General features: G+C 42.7%; 1 long non-coding RNA gene across 1 annotated transcript; it reads left to right on the top strand.

Moving 5' to 3' along the window:
* Positions 1 to 1,941: 1,941 nt before the first annotated feature.
* On the top strand, positions 1,942 to 15,641 carry LOC146442449 (uncharacterized). The gene is made up of 2 exons (XR_014849605.1): positions 1,942 to 2,000; positions 14,702 to 15,641. It is a non-coding gene; the product is annotated as an uncharacterized LOC146442449 (long non-coding RNA).
* The last annotated feature ends 443 nt before the right edge of the window (positions 15,642 to 16,084 follow it).

Genomic DNA, 16,084 nt, shown 5'->3' on the forward strand with positions numbered 1-16,084 from the left:
AGGGCAAGAGAAAGACTTAGTTTTCTAAGACAAGGATTTCAGCTTCACTGGACTTTGGTTCACCAGAATCACCTAATAGGCTTGAGCGTAAAGAGCTGGACAAAGCTAAAAGGACAAATAAACTGATGAAAGATTCCAGCAGGACTTTTTCTTCCTAGTCTGAAAAATAGATTAAATATGATTCTACCATTATCTAAATAGACAGTGAGGAAAGGCTGACCTTATGGTCTGTGGGGTGAATGGGATGGAGGATCTCTTGGTTTGCAACCCTGTCTCTTCCAAACCTGTTTGCCCATGTCCACAGGGGTGAATGTTCAAAGAATCACAAACAAAAGGCCAGGAGGAACCATTAGGGTTACCTCATTGCACTGTTGCAAACCCAATTATGAGGCATTTTTGCCCAGTACTTTCTGCACTGAGCCAGTTAGTTGAGCATGGTGAGGATGATCAAGGACACACTTGTGGAAAGCATGGCTGGCAGGGGCAGTGGGTGGGTCATGGATTTTTCCTCAAGTTAGAGGTTAAAGAGGCAGCATTAGCTCTGAGGAAGGGAGTAGAATCTTCCTCAGAAGCAATATGAGGTCAATGCTCCTGCCAGCAGCACCTTGTGTCTGCTGAGAGGGGAACTCCCAGTTCCTGCCCAGCCCTCAGTGGGAACAGAATCATCACCTTTTAACAAGCCCATTCCTCCCTGTGGCTGCTGCCAAGTCCGTCCCTGGCCCAACCCAGCTGCGTCACCCAGAGCTGTATTGATGTCACCTCCAGCTGGTGACCCTACAGCCACCCAAAAAGACGTCAAGATTTGACAAAGATTCTCACAGGTAGATTTTGTGATAACTAATTCTTTCACTGTACTGGGGAGGAAAATCAAAGATTCAACCTGATTATTCATGAATTCTTACAATGGAACTCTTTTTAAAGTCTTTCTATTCCTGTAATTAAAGCTTAATAGATATCACGTTTAATAGATACCACTGTCAATGGGGTAGGGAAATTCATTGAGTGGCAGGTGGGATAATCTCAGAATTGAAAGTGTTTCGACTGACAAAAAATAACATTTTAAAACATCCTGTGCACAGATGTTAAACGATCTGAAGGAGCTGAGTGGCCATTTCTCCAGTGAAATTATGCTAAATTGTTGTAAGCCACAACAGCTTTACTTAGTGTGCTGTTTATTGTATGTAAATACAAGGAATTCCCCTTATTCAAATCAGTATTAGATATACTCAAAAAACTCCTCTGTTCACCAACTACTTTACAAAGGTGACTTTATTCCTTGAAATAAACAAAAACAAAACACCAAACCCCACCCAGATCTAAACCACACAAAACAACCTTCATAGAAAAGTTTAAACCAGGCAGACAGAAACTAAAGCTCAAGAACAAAGCAAATATTTTTCCTGTTTGTTTCCCCTGGCCCTCTGCTTTCCCCTTACTCCCTCCTACCTGCAGCTTTCTTATCTGTAGCTCATTCTTTCTCTCTTCTGTTTGACCTGAGGTCAAATGTATCATTGTTTCCACGATATCCTGCAGTATTTTGCATTTCCCTGTGAAGTCCTCACCCAGTTTGCTCTTTACTAAAGATTAAAGGTTGTTTTTCAAGCTGTTTTGAGGGACACGAGTGAGAATATCTGCAAATATTCTCTAGCCTCCAGCACATTCTCATGCCAGTCTCACTGTCTGTGCCTTCTGCACTTCCAGGAGAAGCTGCCTCTGGAGTTTCTGGCCTCTTGTACACCGAGGGAGATGAGCCCATTTGCGGAAGTAATGGGCTGTGATGACATCCCAGTGACCCTGAGAAAGTTGCTGATATACTTAGAGACAACAGAGCAAGACGACAGACAACATACTTGAAATACCTGAATGCTGGTTGGCACTTCCTGATCTGCAGCAATGCTCAGCTCAGGAGGAAACTCTCATCAGCCAGTTTGCAACTTCCCCTCCCAAGCTGAGCAGAAGGGGAAATCTGGTATGAATCTTGTGTCAGCTGCTGTCTGTTGGTCAGTATTTTCTGCATTTACAATGTATAGGGAATGGCACAACTCATGGATTTGGCTGTCAGGATGGAAGGGAGATCTTTCACAGATACTACTTGTAGTGGTGTTAATTAGCAGGAGAGTAAAGGCCAGCTAGCTGCAGTGGTGATATTGGGAGCTCAAATGTGCATGAGGAAAATATTGTGGAGAGAATTTGAGGTGTACAGAGGTGTGGAGTTGGAAGAGAAAATAATATTTCCTGAATTGTAAGGGAGAACGAAAAAGGGAAGTTAGACAGGGAGATGGCAGGAGTGGGGAGTTCCCCAGATGAGTACATTGTCTGAAGAAATATTCTGCTTTGATTTGCTTTGGTGTGGAATTGCCAGCTGATTTATTTGATAGCCCCTAGCTGTCAACTGGCAGGGACTGGGAATAATTTTTCTCTCATCACCAACTCACTGGGACTCATAATTTTATAGATCTCTCATAGTTCTCCCTTCACTGTTTCTTCTATCCTTGCAGCCTGATGAGCACTAATCTCCTTAGCTGCTGTTCATTTCCTCAAATCACATTTTCCTTCCCCTTGAACAGTTTCCACTTTCTAGAAAAGTTTTGCACAGCCTACTCAAATGTGCCTGGTGGATCTGTGTTTCACCATCACACAGTTCTTTGCTGTTTTCCCTATTTCTTTTCTAGCAAATCAACTTCTTTCTTTTTCTTTCCCTGCATTTGTTTTTCTTTTTTGGGAGGGATGAAGGGAAGAAAAGGCTGGCTCCTTAGCACTGAGCTGCTTTTTTCACACAGTTATCCATGACATAAGGCATGAGCAAGTGCACAAGGGCCAGGAGGGAGAAAGAAGTGCTGGAATGAGATTGCCTAGGGTAAGATGTGGATCAGACATGCTGATTGCCAAGGAGCCAGGGGAGGGATGAGTGGATGGCAACATGTCCAGAGATGAACCTGGGTGGGAAAAGGTTTATATCTCCACTGAGATATAAAAAGAAGGGCATAGCATATGGCATCCAAGTCACCCAGACTGGGTTTCAGGAACAACCAACTCTGCTCTCCTTCCTTCCTACCTTTCTCTGTCATTTTTTCCAGCACCTCCTTTTCTCCTCTCTGCTCCTCCATCCCAGGGAAGCTAAAGAAGCATGACAGCCTGTCAGTGATGGAGGACTCATGGGAAGGGCTAATTGCTTTCTCTGCTTTGTTCAGATGTACAAATAGACCATTACTTACAATCATTACCCAGTCATCATCCATCATAGAGACTGGTTCTATTTTCCATGCACTAAATATGTCACAGGTCCTAAATTTGTCACTAATTGTACAAAAGGCTGTGCAGGCCTGTTAGGAGACAGTAATTTGTTAATATAAGATATGGGACTTTGGCTTTATCTTGAATTTCCAAATGTTAGTGAGGCAGTTAAATTTCTTATTTGTTTAAGAGGCAGCATAATCCTCAACTTTCCGTCACTTTTATGAAACCATGTATGAGTCACAGCAATTCCCATGCTACCACATTGCTTTCTGTTATAAGTATAATTTGATAATATAATAATAATTTATTGTTAATATATAATAAAATAACTATAATAACTAAACTACTAAGTGCAATTCTGAAAATGATGGCCATTTCTTCATTGTATATTCAAGTTTTTTCACTCTAATTTTCCTCATCTTTTTGGTTCCTAGCCAATTTAAACTGTTTCAGAGCTGCTAATTTTCTCATCAGTTCGTGAGGCTTTGTGGCAGAAGGAGCACAAACAAAACAGTGGAAAACTGAAAAAAAGTGTTTGAAGGTCCTACTCTCACTCTCAATTCCATTTAGGCAATTAAAACCAAATACAATAGAGCTGCAGGGCAGTCTAGGGGCAGAAAGTGACCTCAGATTAAACTTTGCAGCCAGAATATCTGTAGCTGTTTAATTTCTTCATTTTCAGCCTTCATTTTCACATAGAGCCAAAATGTGTGCTTCAGTCCCTGCCCTGCTTTGGGCACAGTGCAGGCTGGGGGTGATGTTCCAGCTAGAAAAATGCCTTAAAAGGCAGAATTCAAACTAATTATCTTTATTTTTCCATATAAAAGATACATAGCTGCATTGGTTAGCCACCGGCTAGTGTGAAAATGGGACAACTTGACAACTTTGCTTTAAGGATATTTTACACTTTTTCTTGAATATTTTGGAAAGCATGTGTGTGTTGTAACATACCACTTGAATCTGAGAGATTTCCATGTCTGGTTGAAACACTAATTGGAATTTATACATGCCAGCTATCAACATACATTCACACATAAGAGAAAATTGACTGTCAGCATCAGAGAAGTGCTTGATCCTTGAGCTCCTCTAGCCTGGTACTGGTGTGAGCAACCATTGCACAAAACTCTCTCTGGACCAACATATTCTCTCCCTGATTCTATTGTTTCCCACAAGTTATTTTAGGGTTGGAATCTTAGAGATCTTTTCCAGCCCAGATGATTCTGTGATTCTATTAGACTCCCTGGGGATCATACCCTATTTTTTGCTTGGAGCTGCACAAAAGATTCCAGAGGGAAAGACAAACAGCACCAAGGGGTTGGGACACCCACACAGTGCAGACTCTAGCTGTGATGTGGAGACTGCTGTAACCTCCAGGGGTTCTTGGGGTCACAATCAGATGCCTCTCAACAGGTCTAATTTGTTGGGTAGAGTTCTGCTGAAGGATTATGAATGTCCTGCTCCAGTAACAGCTTGGGTGGGGTGAGTTTGGGTATCTCTGCAAGGAGCTCTCCAATGTAAACGTGCCCTGTAAGCATGGATAAAACAGGCACAAGAGAGATGATGCAAAAATACCCAAACAAGGAGCTCCTGACTGATTTATCTGCCACTCTTGCTGCAAAGTCCGTGAGCTGCCAGTGAACAGACTTTAAGCACTGATCTACAGCCAAAGCTGACAGCAAAGTGGGCAGTACTGAACCTCCAAACCACCTCAGTCTCTGTGCAATATAAATTGTTTGCCATTCCTACAGGTCATCTTGTCACTAAACTCAGTAATTTATCTGCAGTTTCCCGTGGGACACCTGAAGAGTGTCACCAACCAGTTAAATCTATATTCATATAGGTTAAAGAATGACTTTTCATGCTGAAGCTGTACACCCACCCTGCCAGCCTGGTCATGACTTCAAGCCAATTGAAGCTAGAGCTGTCCCTCAGCTCTCCAGGTTGGTGTGACAGTGAGCTGGGTTGGCTAGCACAGAGCTCAGACCCTGACTGAATTTGCCTGGCCTTTCAAATAGGATTTTCTGCCAGTGCCAAGTCCAAGCTACTGCAGCCAGATTGTTATTAGTACCTAAGCTAATGTATTTAAAAGTACATTATGCTGTGGTCAGTGATGGAGGTACTCAGTCATGTCACAGTAAAAAGGATTAAGAAGTAAAAAACGTAGGGCTACCAAGAGAAGTGGCTTTCCCTTTATCTTGTGATATTTTTCAAAGAAATTAATTTTTGGGGGGTGTGTAATACTGATTTTAATCCTTCATGGTTGCAACTTCTGAAAGTCTTACTTAAAAAGGGAGGAAACCATTCATCTCTGGTTCCTAGTAAAATCCACTCTGAAACTACCGAGATAAGATAATAATGGCAAGATTTGTATGCTCAGCACAGACTCTGCTCTCTGAGTTGGTTAGAGCAGCACAAATAACAGTTTTGAGCACCTAAATTCTGAAGGGGGAATAATTTATATCCCTTCCTGTTCCCTGCTTTCCAGATTATCCTGATATTTTGTCATCCTGTTTGCTTGAGTCTGTGTATCTCTAAGTCATGTATTTGCTGCCAGTTACCTTTCAGAGCCGTGTGTAACATGGCAGAGATTTGCTGGCTGAATGAGTGCTGTCAGAGTAGACAAAATCAAACCTTCCTATCCTGGCCTTCAGCAGTGTCATCATGATGGATGGGAGACATCTCCTTCCTCACTTTGCAGATTGATCTGTTCCATTTAACAGTGTTTGGATAATGGTTACTTTGAGCTCCAGGGGAATAGTTTTCTACTGTGTCCTTAAAGGTAGGGGCAAAAATTACATATATCATATATCTATATATCATCTATATATCTATATATCTATATATCTATATATCTATATATCTATATAGCTATATAGCTATATATTTATATATCATCATCTATCTATCTATCTATCTATCTATCTATATCTATATATTTATCTGTCTATATTTATATATCTAATCCATCTCCCCAAAAGTACCACACAAAAATAATCTTAAAAGTTCCGATCTTCATGAGTGCCAACAATGTAAGAGAAGATAAAGACAGACCATAAAAGGACTTTTATCAAGGAATTCCCTCCTGAAACCTGAGGTCCTCTGCTCCCTCCAGTGTCATCAATCACACAGGAACTCAGGTTTGAAAAGCTCAGAGATGTAACTTCTTGGGAGCCCTGTGTCCCAAGCTCCCCTAAATGTGCCCATTTGTTTCCCCCTCTAAAGTGTACACCCTCAGCAGAGAAAGTAATTTTATTTCAAATGCCAGTACATTTCTGAATATAAAACATAGTTTTGAGCTCAGAGCTGTGTTCTTGCCTTATACCTCTGTGTTTATCAACTTTCAGAGAAGGTCTGGTGGGAAAGTTCACACTGAGCCAGGCAAGCTGTGATGTTGCAAGGACAGAACAAGATTTATAGGACCTGAAATCTCTCTTTACTTGGTTCAGATGTCTAAACACAGACCTCTAATGCAGTTTGGCTCCCTTCACACAACTCCTCCACCTTCAGCAGGACACAGGTTTTCCATGGGCCCTCTCTCATGTCTGCCAGTCTTGTGTGAATATCTAGTATAGCTGGATAAGTCTAAAATAGACAACTGAAAACTAAGCAGTAAATCCTGGACTGTATAAAAGTGGAACTAGCCACCCTCATCAAAGCAACTGAATGCCACCAAGTTCCTTGCAAGTGGTGGCAGAGATGCACATCCTTTCCTCAATGCAGGTGGTTTCTGCTCGCCCAGTGCAGCACCATGGGGACAGTCCCTTTGTGTGATGTGTCATAGCAATTCCTCATTAATTTCTGTGTTGTCCTTTCAGCATGGGAAGCAGGATAGATCTGTTATTTCTTTTCCCAGCACAGTTGTCTGCCTGTCCCTAGCTTTTTTTTTCACCATATGAACACAAAATGAACTTACAGTGATTTGTGCTTTAAGGCAAGTTGAGCTGATTAGAGACATATTTTCTAATTGACATTTGCTTTGTCCTTGTTAGTCATCATTTGTAATATGCAATTGTCTTTAAGTGATCATAATTATATAAAAAATAATTTTTAATGCACTTCCAGGAATTTGCCAACCCATCACCGCTAATCAAGAATACTGTTTGGTGTAAGCTCCACAGCTGGCATACACCTAGAGAAGCATTCATTTCCCTGTCTATTGCTGGTGCTCCCAGTGTAAGTTGTCCATAGGAGACACAAACACTTTTTATTCCTCTTTAAAAACAAGTTCATTTCCAGTCTCCTGTCATTGGTTCAACAAATCAAGCAAGGGCAACACCAGGCAAACAGGAGACAAGTAAGCAAGATGATGTTACAGTTAATGGAGCACCCATGAACATTTGCTTTTCCTTCTTTTCCAGCTGTGTTTTTTCCCCCAGATTTTAACATCTGCTTTTTAAGAAATTCAGGTTCTTTTGCTCTAAATTTCCCTGTCTCAACTCAGGTAAATTAAGCTTCCATTTCCTCAGCTGTTCTTCTGTTTGCATGGGGAGGAGCTTTGCCAGAGCAGATGTAGCAAACATGATTTTTCCAAAGAAAAGTGCTCATTTCCTGGGGAAGTGTGCTTTGCACTTCCAGCTAATGTAGCCATTTGACAGTCTTGCTGAAGATTTCTGCCTTCTGCATTTCATGTGTGTGAGGAAGATTTAATTAACTCAAAGCACAAGGAACTCATCACATAAAGAATTCTATTTAACAGCAAAGCCATGATATATTAGGATTTCTTATTGCTACTGTTTTAATACTGTAATTATTCTTACAGTAGTTTGTGGTTCACTCCTTTCTCCTGTTGGTCTGTTAAACAAAGCTCCATTTAATGCAGTTTTGCCTTGATTTCTGCCTGTTGCTCATCTCCCCCCCACTAGTAACTACATTTAGAAATACAAGTAGATATATAGAGGGGAAATCTGTCTGAACTAAATAATTCAAAGTCTAAAAAAGACAAAAATAAAATAGAAGAGGCAACGTGGGGAAATTCAAATATTGTTCTTATAGGTTGAAAGCAGAAGCTTTGCCCAATTTGCTTCGCCTGTACTGCTGGAGTTCAAGGGCTTGGATCAATAGAAAATCATTCACTGGCTCCACTGGGCTTATGCTCAGGTCCTATGTACAATTCCAGTGCCTAATGAGCTCTCAGGAAGGGCAGCAAGCCGTGCAGGCAGGATGCAGGGACAAGCTCTTGTAGCTCTCTGGGATGAACACAATGAATAGAACTTTGCAGGTTTGAATAGCCAGTGGGTTCACACGAGGACATGTTCCACACATCAAATGCATGGGCACCACATAGTCTAAAAGGGCCTCTATTTTTAACATGGGCTTGAATTTTTAAGGGAAATGAGTCTCTCAGTTCCTTGTCTAGCAGACCTTGAGCCAGGGGTGGCTCAAACCCCAGCAGAAGAGTGCACCTGAATTAAATATTTGCTTCTTCTGCCTTCCAGTAGGAAGCACAGGAAGAGCTGGGGGGCAAGAGCTCTCCTGCAATCATGGCAGGATTTGCAGAGCTCTTCACACTGCAAGTGAAAGCCAGTGAAGAAGAGCAGCCCTTTGAAATGTCCTCACCCATCCTTTCTCTCAGCAACAGATTGCAAAGAGACATACAGAGGGGAGGACCAAATGCAATTACTTTTAGCACCAGGAAGAAGACAAAAGGCATTTCAGTATAACAGCACATTTCATCACCAACATGACTCTAAGTCCTACCAGGTCTCAGGTACAGAGTTCCGTGCAGTGAGAATTAGGAGGGTTTGCAATCTCAAGCAAGGCTGCAGGCATGCCAGGGAGTTGAGATTCAAGTGGCTGCAAGCACCTTGGAAAGGCTTCACAAAGCCATGAATCGACCACAGGCCACTTTCAGGGTCATCTTGATTATAGAAGAAATAAATGCTGGGTCACCTGTCAGAGCAGCAAGGGCAGCAGCTGTGCCAAAGGCTTTGCTGAGCTCGTGCAAACCTGGATACAGCTGCAGTGAGAAGAGAAGGTGTAAGGGAAAAATCCAGTGACTTGGCCATGAGCAGATAGCAGCTGGGGCCACCTTCATGGAAAAAAATTCTCCAATTCTTGTTTTATGTCATAAATTGCTCACAACTTCAAAAAATTCCATTAAAATTTTTAGTATATTGTCAGCATAACTTGAAAGCTTTTTTTGTGACTTAGGATTTACCCTGAATTTGCATGAAAAATCAGAATCTTTGTCTCAATTTGCCTCCTTTTTCATTGCCTCACTCTCAGAATGGTTGGGACTTTGCTAACCAGGGCAGTGGGGACTTAGAGGCCCAGCATGGCTGGTGAAAAATGGTCAGCAGTGGGTTGACCTTGCCTTGGGCAAGATATATTGTCATCTCTGCAAAGCTCCTTGGAATTGGAATAACCTGGTGAAACAGAATCTCTCATTTGTGCTAGCCTTGACCAGTTTTTGATGCCCAGTTCTTGTATATGAGTACATGGGATTTGGTTGGGATAAAACTGATTTTCTGCCTAATAGCTAGTGTAGAGCTGTGCTTGAGATGTATGACCAAGAGAGAGTGATGGTTTTTTTAATTCTGAGCAGAGCTTGCACAGAGCCAGCAGCTTTTCCCCAAGGCTGGGGGTGCACAAGGAGCTGGGAGAGGACACAGCAGGGACAGTTGACCCTAGCTGACCCAGAGGATATCCCATAAATATGGCATCACGCTCAGCATACTGCACTGGGGAAGAAGAAGAAAGGAGGGGATGTTCAAAGTGATGGTGTTTGTCTTCTCAAGCAAGGTGTGATGGAGTCCTGCTGTCCTGGGATGGCTGAACACCTCCCTGCCCAAGGGAAGGGATGAATAAATTCCTTATTTTGCTTTGCCTGTGTGTGCAGCTTATGTTTTACCTATTAAAATGTCTTTATCTCAACTCATCAGTTTCCTCGATCTTCCAGTTCTCTCCACCATCTCACCTGGAGGGAATGAGTGAGCTGCTGGCTGGGCTGTACCCATGACACTTTGGGGAGTTTTCTGTTGCTCAATTTTTGTTCATGCACGTGTCATTTTGGGGAGTGGAGCTCAGGAAAGCTCCAGCGCTGGTCAGGAGCTCAGAGCCCCTCAGGCAGTGTGGCTGCCAATTACCGGATGATGAAATTGCACAGATCATCGCTAGCATTTGTGTGCTCAGGAGTTCACATCGCAGTCAGATCTGATTGAACACAGCTGTTGCCATTGCTGAGAGGCGAAGCAGGCTTTGCACACAAAGCCTGACAGCGGGTGCTCCCTTCCAGAGTGAGCCAGGCTTTGAGGCAGCAGGAGGGAGCAGCTCTGAGCTCTGCCAGCTGATGAGTTCATGCAGGGCTTCATCTGGCTGTGGGGTTCTGTGCAGGCTGGAATCACACCTCTTGACAGTGCCTGCCTAAGCTGCCCTGGGAAGAACGAGACAGGCAGCTGATACCTGGTCCAGAGCTTGGAATGATGGCAGTGCTTGCCCTGTCCTTGCTGGTGGCAAAAGACATCTGTTAGCTGCTGGCAGGAATCTGATGCTGATGAGGGACAGCTCTTCTGGTGAGCTGTTTCCATGTCGCAGTGCCAGCTACCCCAGGGGCTGCATGTGAGATGTGTGTGTGCACTGAAACAGAACCTGTAATTTTAACTGCTCTCTTGCTTCATATTGCTGCAGCCTGCAGGCTTGGAAGACACAGATGCAGATTCTCCGGACTTAGGAGGGTCTTGAAAGGTGCATTTTCTTCCTGAAATCCTCTATAATTTTGCTCTTCTCCAAGGCATTTAGGAAAGAGTATCTGAAGATCTGATTTGCTGGAACAGCAGTATCACCCAGGCTGTGATTACTGAGCTGCCTGTATGTTAGGGGGTGAGACAACTTTGCTTGGGATCAAATCTTTGTGTTGTTTGCAGAAGAGCTGAGCTTTCAGAAAGTTGTTAATCTATTTCTACTGCAACCAAGCCAGGTGGGCTTTCCAGTTGTTTGTATCCAGACTCTGTGATAAAGACCAAAGATGTGAGCAGTAGTTTTTAGAGTGGTATATGAAGATATTCCTCTTTGCTAATACCAACAATTCTCATAAATCCTGGATAACACTGGAGCTTAAAGGACACCTGTATGATGTTGATGTACAATGAGAAAACTCACCAGCTCAGGGGCTTCCCACTTTCTGCTTCTCCATATCACCTGCAGTGGCACAGGGTGGAGATGTCAGTATGTCCTTAAGAAGAGAAAAATCTGCAAATGCAGGGTAGCTCTGGTCCTGCCCATGGACACCAGACCTGTAACCTTGACCAGTTTTAATCCCTCTCTTTCTTCCTGGTTTTCCCCTCTCCTCTGGTGGCTTGAAAGTGGTAACATCTGTGAGCTGTAAAAATAATTGTGGTCAGGGATGCATCTGGTACAAAGAAAATTGAAAATCATATCCAAAAACTACTTTCTGGGAAAGCATAATGGGTCACAAATTAAATAATCAATTTTCATTACAGTGATTGTTTTAATGAGATGTCATTATGGTGTCCTTATGGTCTAATGGTGCACATTGCATACACTTACGTGGGAGATTATCTCCCCTTTCCCTGCTCCTCTGTTTCAAAATGCAACTGCTGGCAGAATGTGACTGGCTGAAAACTGAGTAGGATGTTGTGCTCTTTAATACCCACAGAGCTCAAACTGACTCTAGAAAACCCTTTGCACATCATCCAGCTGATGTGCCTTGGAGCTGATTTGGAAGGGACTCCTGTTGGATGGGAAAGAAGCCTAAATCCAAAGAGCTTTGAAATCAAAGAGGGTCTTAGGGTGGCTTTAGTGCATTTGAATCAGGCCTCTGCCCAAGCTGAGACTGCCAGAGGGACACTGTCACACTGCAGGGTGTTGAGAAGGTGGTCACAAATCCTTGAAGTGGGCCTGGGATTGTGGTCTCATGTCCTGACTTTTCCAGCCCAGGTGAGGTTTGGTGAGACAGGAGAAAGATGGGATCCTGGGAGAAATAGGGACACACAGGGAGAATGCACTTTCCTAACCCCTAGGGGGAAAAGCAGGTGAGGTGCTCAGCTGGCAGAGCACTGGGGACCTCAGGAGTTCCCAAGGGATTTCTGTGCTGGGATCAGCTAAAGTCAAGGCCAAGCACTGACTGGGTCAAATCAAGAACAAACCCAAAATCTATGTGCTGATATCTGCATGCAGGTATCAACTGCCTTTAAAGGAATATCCACCTGAAAGTATGATTGTAGGGGAAGCAAATTATTTGATATATTTCAACGATTCCTCAGTAAATGCCTGTAAGTCTGCAGTTACAGTCTTTGCTGATGAATGATTGGTGATCCCCTGCAGTGAATGATGGCTGGGTGTCTGAAATGGGAGACATGTTCACCAAGGACAAGCTTCAGGGCTGAATTCTTCCTCCTCACCTCGATGCAGCATATTCTCACATCTACAGTTAGTGAATAAGATATGAAATGCTCCTGGGAATTGCTGCTGCTCTGTGGTCATAGTGGTGATAGTTGGTATATCTTCCTCTCTGAGGTACCTGGGCAGGGTGAAATGTCCAATGTACTACGACAGTGCTGGCTTTGTATATAAACATGACTAATGCACTGTAATTATTCAAAATCAATCTCCTTAGAAATTTTCAGTATTTTCAGGATTTTGATGATTTTTCACCTCAGAACCTGAATGTCTTCTCCCCTTCTTAAGCTGGTCTAAAAAAAAAAAAAAGGGGGAAAAAAAAAAAGCCAGCTTATTTTTTTGCCCTCCTTTCTTCCTTCCCTTTATTTCTTCAGCAGCACAGGTGAGGAAGGCCCAGACCCCTGCAATATGCAGCCCCAGGCATCCTGGCTGGCCCCAGCAAGGAGATGCTTTGAGGGCTGAGAGCTTCAGAGCACCAGGCACATTCCATCAAGTTCCTCGTCCGAATGAAAAGCTGAAGTGGCTTTTCTGTGTACGGAGGATTGAAACCAGATCCTGCTATTAAATCTGTTAAATGGCAATGCAGTGATTTATGAGGGAGGTAGTGAACCCTCAGAAAGAATTCAGTAATCATAACACTGGGTGAACAGCAGCATGAAAAGGCTTCAGAAGTAAATGATCTGTTAAAAAAATAAAATAAAAAACCCCAATAAAAAAGCCCCAGCTAAACAAAGCTACTAGATGTGAACCAGAAAAAAACTTTAATTATTTCTAATGAGATCAGCAAAGCAAGCAAAGGACTCAAGTGGGACTCATCTGATATAACCAATAAGAAGCACAGGCAATATCCTTTTACAGTCATGCTTGAGAAGTTCAAAGCCATGCAATGCTTTTAGCCACACACCAGTACTGCTGGCAGATGTGGAACTAAATCCTAGGGATTTCTTTGGGGGAAAAAAAAGAAAAAGCAAATGTTTTCATATATTTATATTTTTCTGGAACATGTGTCAAAATTGAAAGGGTGCTGAATGTTTTAGGTGTGTACTGTATTGAACACTGTAGGGTCACAGAACCATTAAAAAGTTTGGCTTATTGATGATACAAATGTTAGCCAGTTTGGAAAAGCAATGCTCTCATTAGAGTTTGTCTTGTAAGAAGAGGGGTGAGGATGTCTGGTCATGGCTTCTTATGCATTTAAAGCTTACTCAAGAGTGATATCTCTTCACTTATTAAAAAAAAAGGAAAATAGAGGGAGGATGTTGTGGCTTTCCACATTACTCTGTGTGTCCATGGATTCACAGCAATGAGTGCTGCACACCAAACCAGGGCTTAATGAAATGAAAGACCTAGAGTTGAAAGCAAGCTGCTTGTATGAACGTTTCCAATCCCAATGCATCCCCTGATTTCCCTGGGACAACAGGTAGCTCACAAGGTCACTTCAGTCAGGTCCTCAGCCAAAAAAGGAAACCCAGACCCTGAGAAAACAAAGACTAAAAAAAACTACAGCTCTGAGACAGTAACCACATATTGCTCTCAACTATAAAAACACATAGAAACTTGTATAAAGATCTGGCTCTAGGCTCTGTCTGACTCAGGGAGAATTGCTGTGATTAGCCAGGCTCCTGGAAAATAATAATGACCCACTGCAAATGGAAGGAAACTTTTCTATGGGTTTTATTGCTTTTTTTAAAGAAGGCAGGATACCTCCTCTTGCATTCCTTTGCTTCTGTGGTTTTTCATCACTGGACTCCTAATATTGCAACTACATCACCTCCCACACACATAAACACTTTTTTTTTCCTGTTGGCTGATTTTATTTCTCCAGCCACTTCACACTGTCACGGTGTGTATAAAAGGGAGAATCCACTTTTGCAACGCTACCTGCCCCGAGAGCAGCATGGCATCCTTCCTAACAGCTGTGGCCACTAATTCTCTGCAACTGCAGTCTGTCTTCTCAGCATCAGCTACATTTCTTTTCCATATGCTAACTCCCTTTCAGCCTAATTTTCCCATTACCCAGCAGTAACATTGAGTAACTGTGTTGGGCTCTATTCAAATGCAAATTAATATCCCCTTCTGCCCATTAACTCTGCTGTTTCTTGTCTAGCCAAAGCAACTGGAAACAAGCACGTATCTTGGTTCAGTGGTCGGACAGAGGGGCCCTGTCTGGGCTGGGATTGCTGTTCTTCTCCAAGAGCAGACACAAAACAGCAGGCTGCAGAAAGGAGAGCTCCTTCATCAAGATGTTTCCTGTCAAATAACCCCTGAACTCCAACCATTCAGCAAACACCGTGGCTCTCTTGAAGTTCAGGGTCTGACGTGTGTAATTCACACAATGCCTGCGCTGTGCTCCAGATTGGAAACATCCGGTGGATTGACATCCAGAAACCTTTAGAGGAGGCGTGGGGGAAGGGAAGATGTCACTGAGCAAGGCATATGACTCAAATCTTAAAAATCGTTAAGCTAAAGAAGCCTTTAAACAGAGCAGCCTGGCAGAAAGCAAGTTCCCCAAAACTGGGGATATAGGCATGAATGCTGGGAGGGGAGGTGGGGAGAGAAGAAAATATTTAGAAGATTTTTTTTTTTTTAAATTCTTGGGAGCAGTTGGGTTATCTTTCTTTCACAGCTCTTTCTTTTTTAGGATCACTCAGAACACTAGCACCATTTCAGGAGGAAAAAAGTGGTGTAATTCCTTTGAACCCCCACCCAGAAAACTGAGCTACACCATGTGTATTCTGTGAGCCAGTAGCACCAGAAACTCTTATGTATTTCTTCATGCGATTGCAGCTCTGAGATTCATTTGAATTTGTTTTCCAATCTCACGTTTAACCTTCAGTCACCTCCTGGTCTCACCTTTCCCTTTCCAGCACAGGCAAGGCTGGTGTGTGCAAAGAGCATTACTCCATGCTAAGCAACCCCTCTGTTTTGAAAAGAACATTTTTGTAGTTTTCTATTTCTTTTTCTGCATCCTGTTTGGAAAAAAACTTCTAGTTTAAGATTATTTTCTTCCTTTGAAAATCCCAAAAGCAAAAGAGATACAAGAACAGGAGCAACATCCATCACTTAGAGGCTTTCAATGCATAATAAAGTTTTGAGGGAAACCTATGGTACTTGAACCTGTCCTGAGAGTAGCTGAAGCTCAGTTGTTGGAAGGCATGCTGTGTGGACAGAGTGCATTGGTTAAAACAGGATAGGCATCATTTTCTGACCACAGTTCCAGCTGGCTGAGTTAGTAACAGCAGTCATTCAGTCAGGAGGCATAAAAGAGCATTCCCCCCTTCAAAGTAATCCCTGCAACACTGATCAGAAATCTCAGATTTCTGCAAAACACTTGCAAAAAGTTATGTGCAAAATGGCTTGCACACCAAAATCAAATGGGTAAAGGTATTGACCTAATGCATGAATAATGAATAAATAAGAGGTATTTGTAATCAGTTCACAAAGAGGAAGGGAGGTAAAAAGTCCTGGAATAAATTATTTGCCATAAAAA

This window comes from Lichenostomus cassidix, chromosome 2 (assembly GCF_008360975.1).
Source record: "Lichenostomus cassidix isolate B80296 chromosome 2, HeHo_3.0, whole genome shotgun sequence".
Taxonomy (NCBI): Eukaryota; Metazoa; Chordata; class Aves; order Passeriformes; family Meliphagidae; genus Lichenostomus; species Lichenostomus cassidix.